The following is an 11,151-nucleotide window of genomic DNA, read 5'->3' as shown; positions in this document are numbered from 1 at the left end:
TCTACTGCTATAAATTTCATGATGTTACAAACTTCAAATCTTTTGTTGCAGACTTTTGGGGCAACAATGGACAGAAATACCTACGGTGGCCCTGAAGGTGCAATATCAGGTGGACCTGAAGTGCAAATTACATCGAATCTTACACATTCTCGCTCCAAACTTGTCATACATGGATGAATGGTTGGGGCCCCCTCTGCGTCACTTTTTGAAGTTGTGGGTGTCCCCAACTCATTGTTTTCTGACGTGCTGGCTGTTCTCATTAAATTACAGGTCCCTAACCCTCAAGACGCGGTACCGGACACAGTACGGACACGGAGCCTGTACTGGGTAGAATACTGGTGCTAGTCCGAGTCCCAAAGATTGGGGACCTCTGATTACCGGACACATTTTTTTGCCCTGTCTTTGGCCCAATACCAAGCAGCCCTTGGACTGGTACCGGTTTACGGCCTGCAGGTTGGGGACCTCTGATTTACTGGGGAGAGCCAGCACATCAAATTTGACAAGTTGGGGACACCCAGAACATTAAAAGTGATGCAGAGGGGGCCAAAATTAAAAAAACAAAACTAAACTGTGTTTTCTAGGACATAGTTTCTGCAGAGCAGCATTTTCTCGGAGTTGTGGGCGGGGCCAATAGTGCAAAGAAACCTCATCCCTTTCCCCGTTCCTTAAACACCTTGTGGCCCGTCCAGCATATTTTTTATATCACAAATAAGCTCTTTTTTCAAACATGTTTTTGTCTCCTCCTGATTCACAATAAAGAATTACTCAGAATTTTAATTTTGAGCCTAATTTTATTTATGTTAATACATGCCAATCAAAAAAAAATCCACATTGTTATGTTAATAACACCAAAGACACAATTTTCATTTTTGAAACATTGAAACAACAGCAAAAAAAGACAAAAAAAACACCAAAATATTTTAGAAATCAAGACAAAACTTCAAAAAGCAAAATGTAATTAAAAAAAAACAACAACAATAAAAACAAACCACAAAATAAAAAATAAAAAGGAAACCTTGAGGAAAACAATGTAATTTCCACAAATCAAAATGAAAAGTAAAAAAAAAATTAGAAAATTAGAAACAAGAAAAGGTAGTTATAATAGAATATGACTGTTTGGATGATGACATTTGTTTACATTTTTCAACCAGAACTTATTTAATGTAGAATAATTTTTCTTTAAGCTGCATGGCCAAAGAGAATGTAAAAGCCTGGTGATTTCTTAATTAACTCTTTACCACATTTTTGGCAAAACATCCTTTTGCTTTCTGTCTTCTTCAAAACTCAAATGTCTTAATCTAATCAGCAATGTCCCATTATACCTATATATTCCTCTTTCTTCTTTTGCTTCATTTTTCAACATTTTAGCTTTACTTCTGGAAATTAATTTTGTTTTTGACGTTTTAGTTTCTAAAATTTTGCTTTGATATTAAAAATGTAATATTGTCCTGTATTTGATTTGATTTTTCAGTTGTGGCCTTTAATATGTTTTGTGTTGAGTGATTTGTTGTTGTGATTTGGTCTTCAGGGCCACCGTATTAAAAAATTATCCTCTGAAGTGGCAACATATAGTGAGGAGCCTAAGTTGGGTCTCTTTTCTGGCAAAAAATTAGAGTTTTTGTTTAACTAAAAAGTCCTACTCAGTCTTAATTAATTTAACAAACTTTAGTTCAATTGGGTGGTGGGACTTTCTGAAACACCGTTTTCAGTCTCTGATGTCACCAGTGGTTTTTCTTGGCAGATGGGCAAAAAGAAATGGTGACATTTCAAGACTGGTTTACATTGGTAAGAAGCCCAGTCTCTAACATCAAGCTCTGCAGAGTTCTTTGTTTCACACACAGCTGTTAAACATTTTATCAGCGGCATATACAGTTACACTGCAAATATTATGTGTTTCACACAGTCTGCTACCTTTACAATACGGTTTGTTGACGGTAAGAAAAAAATCTATCCTTTGTCCTTGATAGAAGTTAAGGGTTATTGACTGAGCAGCAACAAACAGAGTTAACGTGTCAATAAACAACTTTTCATGAAAGATTAACTGAGCTTTTGATTCAAAATTAAATTCCCTGCTCTGCCGAGGCTTTTTTTGTAAAAGAAAAGGCTTGAAAATAATTTTTGGAGAAGAGGGTTTTTTGAAACAACTGATTTCCTACAGTCTTTTTACTGGTACTGTTACACTATTTTAAATCAGAGCTACAGTCCAGTATTTACAGAACAGAACCTTCCACAAACAGGGCAGAGCAGAGCGAGCAGACTGGATGGTTCTCATCGTTGTTGTCTGGATACAAGTCTAGTTGTTTAACTGCCCAGAAGATCCTTTCCACTCTTTTCAACCCTTACAGAAAGTACAAAAAACTTTAAAAGATATAAAAGTAAGTCGTTGGATTCAACAACACTTCAGGAAGTTCAAAATGAATTTGTTACACAAGGGCTTTCAACAATCAGAACACACATTATGTCAGCAGAACATACACGATTAAAACTCTGTTCCCGTAATGCTGGGTCAGAGTGTGGGAAAAACTTGACGGATTAGCAAAGGAGGTAAAGTTGGAGCGGGAGGTTATTTTCAGGAATAAGTCACTCCGTCTGTGTATCTATTTTTGACATGTTACATTCCTTTACCGCCAGATATTCTCACCCATCTATAAGAAATTTACTGCTATCTTTGATGCCTAGACTGGACAGAGACTCTGCTGTGGTCACACGCAGACATTACTCAAGAGGTTCAGATGTCAGCTTAGGGAGACAGGTAAACATGAAAAATCCAGCAGGACCTAAAGTTGGAACCAGGACGTTTTATGTTGGAGCTTCATGACAAGACGTAACAAAAACTACCAGCTGGCACTCCGGAGTGAGCTGCCACAATCACATTTGTTAATTTGTCTATTTTACTTTTTTGGTACGCTTTTTTTGGCAATTTGAATTACTTTTGCTTCAAAATAAACTTATGCATTTTGTGAAATCATACAAATAGAAGTCATGAACTGTGTCTGAATTCCCACCCTAATCCTTAATTCGCATAAAACTATTTGGTGTCCTGCATTTTAGAAGCAACTTGAAGACCATTCTCACTACTTTGATTTTTTTTCTAAACAGTAGATATGACATTCCCGATTTCATGAAGAAAAATCTAATCAATACTAACATTTTAAAACATCTATTTATGACTCCACTGTGTTCTGACGATGAAAACGTGGATATTTTGTTAAAAAAATTACATTCTAACAATGTTCAGACGCAATGCATTGTGGTCTATATTCGTCAATGTTGTGAGCATCGAAGCATACTGAGTTCTGGGAAATTTCTAGGGCACTCAATTTTGGAATTGTAGATTTGGACAGCACTACACAATGGCGAACACACTATATAGAGTACTAGATACAGTATTCCCCATTATTCTCGGGGGTTAGAGACCAGAGACCTCAGTGAATACGTGAATATGGAGAACCCCTTGTCTCCGTTTCAACTCTGCACCCTGTACGGCCAAAGAATGACCATTACCAATCCATACTCATCAAAAACACTTCTGATCATGCTTTGTAAAAATTTATTAAAAAACATTGGAGTATTGCTCAACATGAAGTTTTTTTTTTTTTTAATTTAATCCAGAACAATAGACTGCATACTTTTCATGCTGAGTGTCAGTCTGTCTCTGTGCCTTAAAAAAGTGCTTTCTTCTTAATCAGTTAAGTGTGAGAGGGTATCTCTGTCCAGAATAATAAACACCTGCTCTGGATGATAATTCACCCCTGCAATCATCAGTATATTTTTGAGCTATTTCTGAATTAACTGATGCCATTTCTCGATGCAGGTTCACTGTGATGTGTGTGCGTGCCTGTGTGGGTGTGAATAGCAGATAGGCTGGCGTGTTCTTCAACTCTAGGTAATGACTCTTGGTAAATTTCTGCATCTCCTCCAGGAGGGAAAGTTTCATACACATGTCTTGAGTTGTCTGAGTTTTTGTGACGAGCCAGAGAAGTCATGTGACAGAAAAAAAAATCACAAATACGTGAAACCGGGAATGAAGAAACGTGAATAAGTGAGGAACACTTTAGTGAGTGGTGAGGGAACTTGGACATAGACCATAGTTTTTATTATCTTGTAAAACATTCAGGGATATGGTGAAGAACCCTACAAGACAGTCATATCTTTGATGACTGTCATCTTACCAGGGTAGATTTTTTTGTAATCAACAAGATACTTTATGTCTATAAGTAAAGTACAGCATCTATCAGAATTTAAGATTTGATTACTTTTTCTTTTTATTAGACATCATAGACACTTAAGTGTTCCACACCTTCTAGCTTTTGATTTGAGATCTAAATATTTGATATTTAAATTTTAAAAAAATGGCAAAAAATAGTATCATTTTTTAGAGATTCACTACAATAAAAATCCTGTTTTTGGTGTTTTTAACATATCCTTGTAGCATTTTTATTATGATGAAGGATATTCTGTATGTGAAAAAAAAAAGTTAGGTCAGTGGGCTCAAAACTCTACGGCTCAATAGCTCTGATATTGCTCGCCATTTTTGCTGCACCGGTAATGTTAGCTTGGGGTTTTGAGAGGCTAAAAGCTACCTGTAGGTAGTGTAAACAAAGGGAAGATGGGAAATGAGGGTAGGCTTACTCTACGGCAATAGTTCCGTCCATAACTCAGAGGCAAATTTCTAATTAACTCCTGCCGGTCTGCAGAAACTATGTCCTAGATATGGACACAGTTTTTAAAAATTTGGGTCAAAAACATCATAATCCTTATTACAAGGCCACTTGGAACCTTTACAACATATCAAAAGATGCCTGGAATGCACATCTAAGATCTAAAACTGCTTGCTTTTCTATTTTATCTGTTTGTTTCTGTTTTTATAATTATGAGGGGCTTATCTTATTATATTATTGCATGTGCGGGGTATAGTTTTTCTTGTATTTTTATTTGTTTTATGTACAGCACTTTGAGCTGTTTTTTAACTGGAAAGGTGCTATATAAATAAAATTAATTTGAATTTGAAATAAAACATCTCAGAAGAGTTAATCCTCTGAGGTGCTAATTTGAATATTTTGCTGCTTATTGCAGTTGTGTAAAATATTAAATATTGTACATTTTGCAGAATTGTGGCTTGTCATACCAATGCATAAACAAACCCTTTTTTAAATTAAAAGGAAAAAAAAAATTTCTGAGACATGAAGGTTGTTGAAGCACAGATAGAGTAGAACTTCTCACGTCTTCAGGTAATGCCTTGTGAACTCATTTCCTCAACGGTAAAAATCATTTATTCACTAAGCTGTTTTCTTTGGATCAGTGGAACAACACTGTTGTAAAACTACAACATCCAAATGTCACCATGTTCCTCCACGATTTATGTTTTTTATGTCAATAATAGTATTGACAGACATGCGGTTATCAAAATACTGGAGGTAAAAGCTCTCTGAAACTGTGTGGGTGATTGAGGGCTTGATCCTTGTGCCTCTGGCTCTTGGTAAGAGCTTTTGCTGCCTGGGAAGCACAGGCGATGTCAGCACGTTGCAGCGTTTGTATCCAGAGTGCAGCTGTGACATCTGGTGAAGTGCACCATTCATTCCTGAAGAATATGCAAATTGTTACGTGGGATTATTTTTTATGTCAGATTTTCTTTCTTGATCCTATTAGAGTCCATTCAAGTCACTACCTGCCAGCAAACCCGTGCAACAAAGTACAATGACACGAGTAATACCATTGTTGCATGCTTGATCGCTACATGATACTACTGTTGCATAAATTTTCTTTCTCACATTTTAACCTTTTGAAGGAGTTAGATAGAAAAAGGATTTTTTTATGTTTTTCTGTGACCTTTGGGAAAAGTTTCATCCGTAAATCAAACTGCAAAGCCTAGAGAGAGTTCAACAATTCAATGAAACAAGTAAAAACTGCTGTTCTAGAAGTTTCTCAGCCTCTCAGACTAAATTTGTGAGTACCATTGCTTTCTTCAGAGAGAAATGTTCAAAGTTGAGTCAGTCATTCTGGCTTCTGGGATGTTTATCTCTTTAATCTCCATGTGATTTTGGGTCAGTGACGTTAAATGAATAATCAATCCATCATTTACCAGCTCTTGCCAAAGCTACATTAATAATGACATCAGTGCTTGTGTTGGATCCAGCTTATCACTAGACCCCGAGTTTTCCCGGGGCATGTGATTCACACAGATGACGGATTTGAAGTACAGATAGACGAAGGCCTCTGCATATTCTTCCTGCGCTTTCCTGGGAGTCCCCTTCTCTTTGCCCCTCGTCTTCGTCATCCCTGCGCAACACAAGGCTTTCCCAAGTTCTCCCAGGAGCAGGCCATGCTGGGATGACCAAATTTCCCATCATTGTGGCCAGAATGCATTTGATGGTTCGGATCAAGAACAGTGACGTGAAGGAAATGATCTATTTGGGAGATGTTTACCAGCCTGTGTGTGCATAATTTAAAATTCTTTCATTGTTTTGATTTACACAAAGTGACATTTTTATCTAAGCATTTGATCAAATCCTGTTAACTGGGTAGCACTTTTCTTAAAAATGGAAAACAGACATGCCTTCTTTTTTAATTTTATTTTTTGGTCCAAGTGACCTTAAATAGAAAGTAATTATTCTGCCAGCAAAATATTTGTGAGACTGCTACTAAAAACAATCCAACAGACACTGTGAATAATAAAATTGGGTTTTGCCGTTTTACTCCATCTGTCAGGAGTCAGGGCTCTGTCTCCCCTTCTAGTCACCGACGGGAACCGTCTCCAGACTGAAATCACTACATATCCCAGCAACCCCAGCGAGCAGTTCCTGGACGCCGCTTACCTGACTCTCATTTACCAATGAACCGCGTGACACTTAAGCACTGCACAGAGCCCTGCTCAGTGCAAAGTCTTGTTTGTGCCAATCTTCCTGCATTACAGTGTTTCATCCGGACCTGATCTTCTGTTTTCCTGACCCTGTTTCGTCTCTGTCCCAATTTCCCTGCCGCCTGCCTTGACTCTCGTCTGGATCCCAGCTACTCGAGTTTCTCCTCTGGTGCTCCCATGCTTGTTGTTGACCTATGCCTACCTGACCGTGATTTAGATTTGTGGACTTTTAGGTGTTCTAATAAACCCGCTGCAATTGGGATTGTGACACTTTCATACCGAAGCTTAAATTTTTAAGACTGTTTGCTTGATAAATGAGGGAATTACTATTAAAAATGTAAAATATGTGTATAATTTGAGGGTTATCACATTTTAAGTTATGTATTCCAAGAGTTCATGTCTGTAAACTATAGTCCAGCTTGGATAGTGTATTTTCTAAATCAACCCAAAATATCACTTATCAAATGAGAAAACATAGCTGTGTGTTAAATAGTTGGAGGATCATTCAGTTTAAGATGGAGTACTCAAGAAGTGTGTTAATGACTTAGCATTAGCTCTTACAGTTTGTTCTTTCAGGAAAAGCATCTGAGAGAAAAAGCAGCTGAAAGAAACATTATTTCAGTCTAGTTGAAGACTTGGAGGAAAAGGTCAGTGGATTAAGAGCAAATAGTATAAGCAAGTCTCCTCTTAATGGTCCTGTTTATTTCCGTTGCTCTTCATCTTTTTTCATGATCCGAACTGTATTATTAAGGCTATACACAAAGTGTAGACTTCTTGTTTTAAGCTCATTTAAAAACATGATAGTCAGTAAGCTACCCTGATAACCATTAACAAGTCTGTGGTTATTAATGTCAGTGTAAAATAGCCTAACTTTACAACACCTAAATGTGGTAAATTTAATACCCGTTCTGCAGATAATTTTGAAAAAACATGCTGTATCTTTAAGCTATGTTGTGTTCAACCAATGGTATGGTGTTCTGACAGGTTTGACTGACAGGTGACCTACTTTAGAATGACATTACTGGGAAAGTTCTAAATTTAAGGCTTGTTTGTCCAGTGTCCCAAAAAAAACAGTTGAGTCAGTGACGTCAACCAGAACAGCAACAACCATAAGGCTGAACATTTGACTTCAAAATGTTCCAGTACAAACCAACGCTTCACTTCACCTTAATTATGCATTCATTTATTTCGAAATGACTGTGGCGAGCGCCGAACTCTCCAAAGATGGCTCTTCAACCTGCCACCACACTGTGTTATGTCAACCAGCACATAGGAATGATATACTTTTATTTTTACGTTTGCCTAAATATTTAAGATTTAATGCAACTGAAAACTTTATTTTTGCAATGTGCAGCCAAAATCATTCTTAAGAGTGTATTTTTTACCCTGAAATTGTCAACAACTCCCAGTTCACAGCATTTAAAGTGCCATTCTTCTTCTATATTTCTAAAGTTGAAAATCTGTGTTTGATCTGTCAGTCGCTAAATGAACAAACCATGCGGAAACCATCACTGGTCTCCTGCCATTGGCTCAAAAACTGGTTTCCATCAGTGGATGTAAATCTTTTAAACCAGATCTCAACTTTATAGCACCACTATATCCTACTGTACATAATTATTTAAACAGAAAGTATGAAATTTGAAATGGTTCTGCACTGTATGTCTAATCATTGCAGGTGCAATTAAACATAAAAAGTATATAAATGTAGATTAATGTACAGCATTTGAAGAGTTTTCAAAGGTACAGAAGATGCATGGAAATAAGGTGACATATTCTATAACAAAAGGGCTCATTTATCCAATGCCAGCCTTTCCTGGACAACACAGAGAGGAAAAATGACTTTTTTCAGGATGAATTTAAAATAAAGCAGAAACCTTGTCAATATACAGTAGAGTATTTTCACCGATTTTCCTTCCTGGTATAGAAGTTAGCCATCTGTGTCTTTTCAATGTAGATTCTTTCCTATTTTCCACTTCGGTTGTTTACATACTGCGATTCGGAGTTGAATACAATTAACATCCCATTGAACCCTGGTTGAAATTTTTATATCAACGAGCTCTGCCAAGCTTTCCATCAAAACCTGACATCATGAAGGTAATGGGAGTAATTCTATCCCTACTGAAACTTACCACACTGTAAACTGTGTCTTAGTTTCCATAAACTTGTGACCCATGTGGTATTCATTTCAGGTTGAGTGTCTGACTGTTGTGAAGCATTTCGCTTTGGTCTTAAACCTGTGTTGCTTCAGCAAGTGTTTTGTCTTCTCTGTGCACCTGGGTGTCCCCTCCCCACCAAGTCACATTTGTCCATAGACACTCAGAAAGCCAAATTTTTCAAGCCCTTAAGCCTAATTCCGACATCCAAAATTCATTGCATCAGAAGGAAACTCTAGGGACAAGGGACATCTAGAGTTTATTTTGACCATTGTTGAATAAACTTCTCCTGCTGCTGTGTTCACCAAACGCGATTTGCACAGTGAATCCTCCATCTCTCCAAAAATGTGTTCATAAACCACACGCTCCAACCATGTGTGGGAGGAGCTACGTTTACATTCTCTACATAGAAGCACAGAAGTATATCTCATTTTCAATGAGATACGGATGCTGTTAAGAGATCATGTTTATATTTACTTTAAAGAGTTCTACAAAAACATTTGGTTAGCATGTCTTCTGGTCTGGATTTAGGAGTTCATCCAGAGACTCTCCCAGTACAGTGAGGTTCACCATCTACAGTAGAAAGATGTATGATGGCTGCTTTCAGCGGTACTTCCATCTCACTGTGACCCAATTTGACGATTTGCTGTCCCACAGTAGCTTGAGGAGGGAAAAAATAAAAATAAGAATACAATTATGGGTTTTTTTTTTTTGCATTGTTGAAATAAAAAATAAATATATATATATATATCATAAAGTTCAGGAGGAGAATGATCAGATTCTCTTCCATGTTGGTCAACACGTCACAGGCCAAAGCTGAGTTCCTGATTGGTTGACACAACATGATTTTTTTCCCCAAATATTGGTAGCGCAATGCATTGTCGCCATACCACTGCACCATACCCATTGCTCAAATTGTGCTGCAGGACATCTGATCGTGTACATTAAGTTGACAGTGAAGCTGGATACCTTTGCCACTTAAATTGCTTTCAGTTTGAATACAACTTAGGAGTTGATCCAACACTGATTGGATACAACTTTCTGTTATTTGACCTCTTGTTCTGCCTTTATTATCCTCAATTCCATGATCACCTACATTTAAATTATAGGGTCTGAGGACAAAAACGTTGTTATTGTGGAATTCTGCTCACCGTCCCTCTGAAGACTCTTGCAGCCCGTCTTCCCAAAGTTCTCTTGCTTACTGTGACAGAATTTGCTTGTTATCAAGCAGGAAATTTGTCTGGGTCTTGGTAGGCTCTTGAGTGGTCAGCCTCGGGCCAAAACAAACCCAACCAGCTGCTGGATTTCTTCTCTGGTTTGCTCGGCTCTGACTGTGTACAGTGTGTCTCACTATCCGAAAGCCCCTGCACATTTCCTGTTCCTGTTTCCTGTTGGGTATCACACAACTACAGGGACCAACAGAGACAAATTGCTTTTGTCGTCAGCTGAATGTAGCCATAAATGATTTATTATGATCTGCTGTTGGTCCTCAAAAAAATAAAAAAAAGCGGTGCACAAAAAAAATAAAAATAAAAAAATGTAAATAAGAATAAATCTTAAATATTCTTTCAAAATAAAGCAGAACTTAATTCTGAAAAGTTTGCATTCTGGGGTCGTTGGCAAAATAATCCAAACAATGAGAAATCTGATATAATCAGGTTTTCTTGAAATATTTTCAGAGATGAAGATTCTGAATTATTTTATGCTGCAGCTGCAACTATGTATTTGAACAACCTTAAAGACCTGTCAGTCCTCCTCCACTCCACCTGTTATCTTAAATTAGAAGTACCTATTTGAGGTTTTTATCTGCATAAAGACACCTGTCCACCCCATGCAACTAGTAAGACTCCAACTGCTAACATGGTCAAGACCAAAGAGCTGTCTAAAGACACCAGAGACTAAATCATAGACCTCCACGAGGGAGCCCCATGGGGAGTAGTTGGCCCGTCGTGCCTCTCAAACGTTGAACAAAACATCTGCCAAAAAGAAACTCAAAAGGGATGAAAGGCCTTTGGTTTCTAACATTTTCATTAGTTTTATTTTATTTATTTAAAATTGTAACATTTTTAAGCTATTTTCCTGTTTTGATGTTGCATTGTGTTCCCAAAAAGTGTTTGTTGCTTTCATCTTTAGTAAAAT

This window comes from Oryzias melastigma, linkage group LG20 (assembly GCF_002922805.2).
Source record: "Oryzias melastigma strain HK-1 linkage group LG20, ASM292280v2, whole genome shotgun sequence".
Taxonomy (NCBI): Eukaryota; Metazoa; Chordata; class Actinopteri; order Beloniformes; family Adrianichthyidae; genus Oryzias; species Oryzias melastigma.
The sequence above is the reverse complement of the archived record's forward strand: the minus strand, read 5'-3'. Positions refer to the sequence as shown.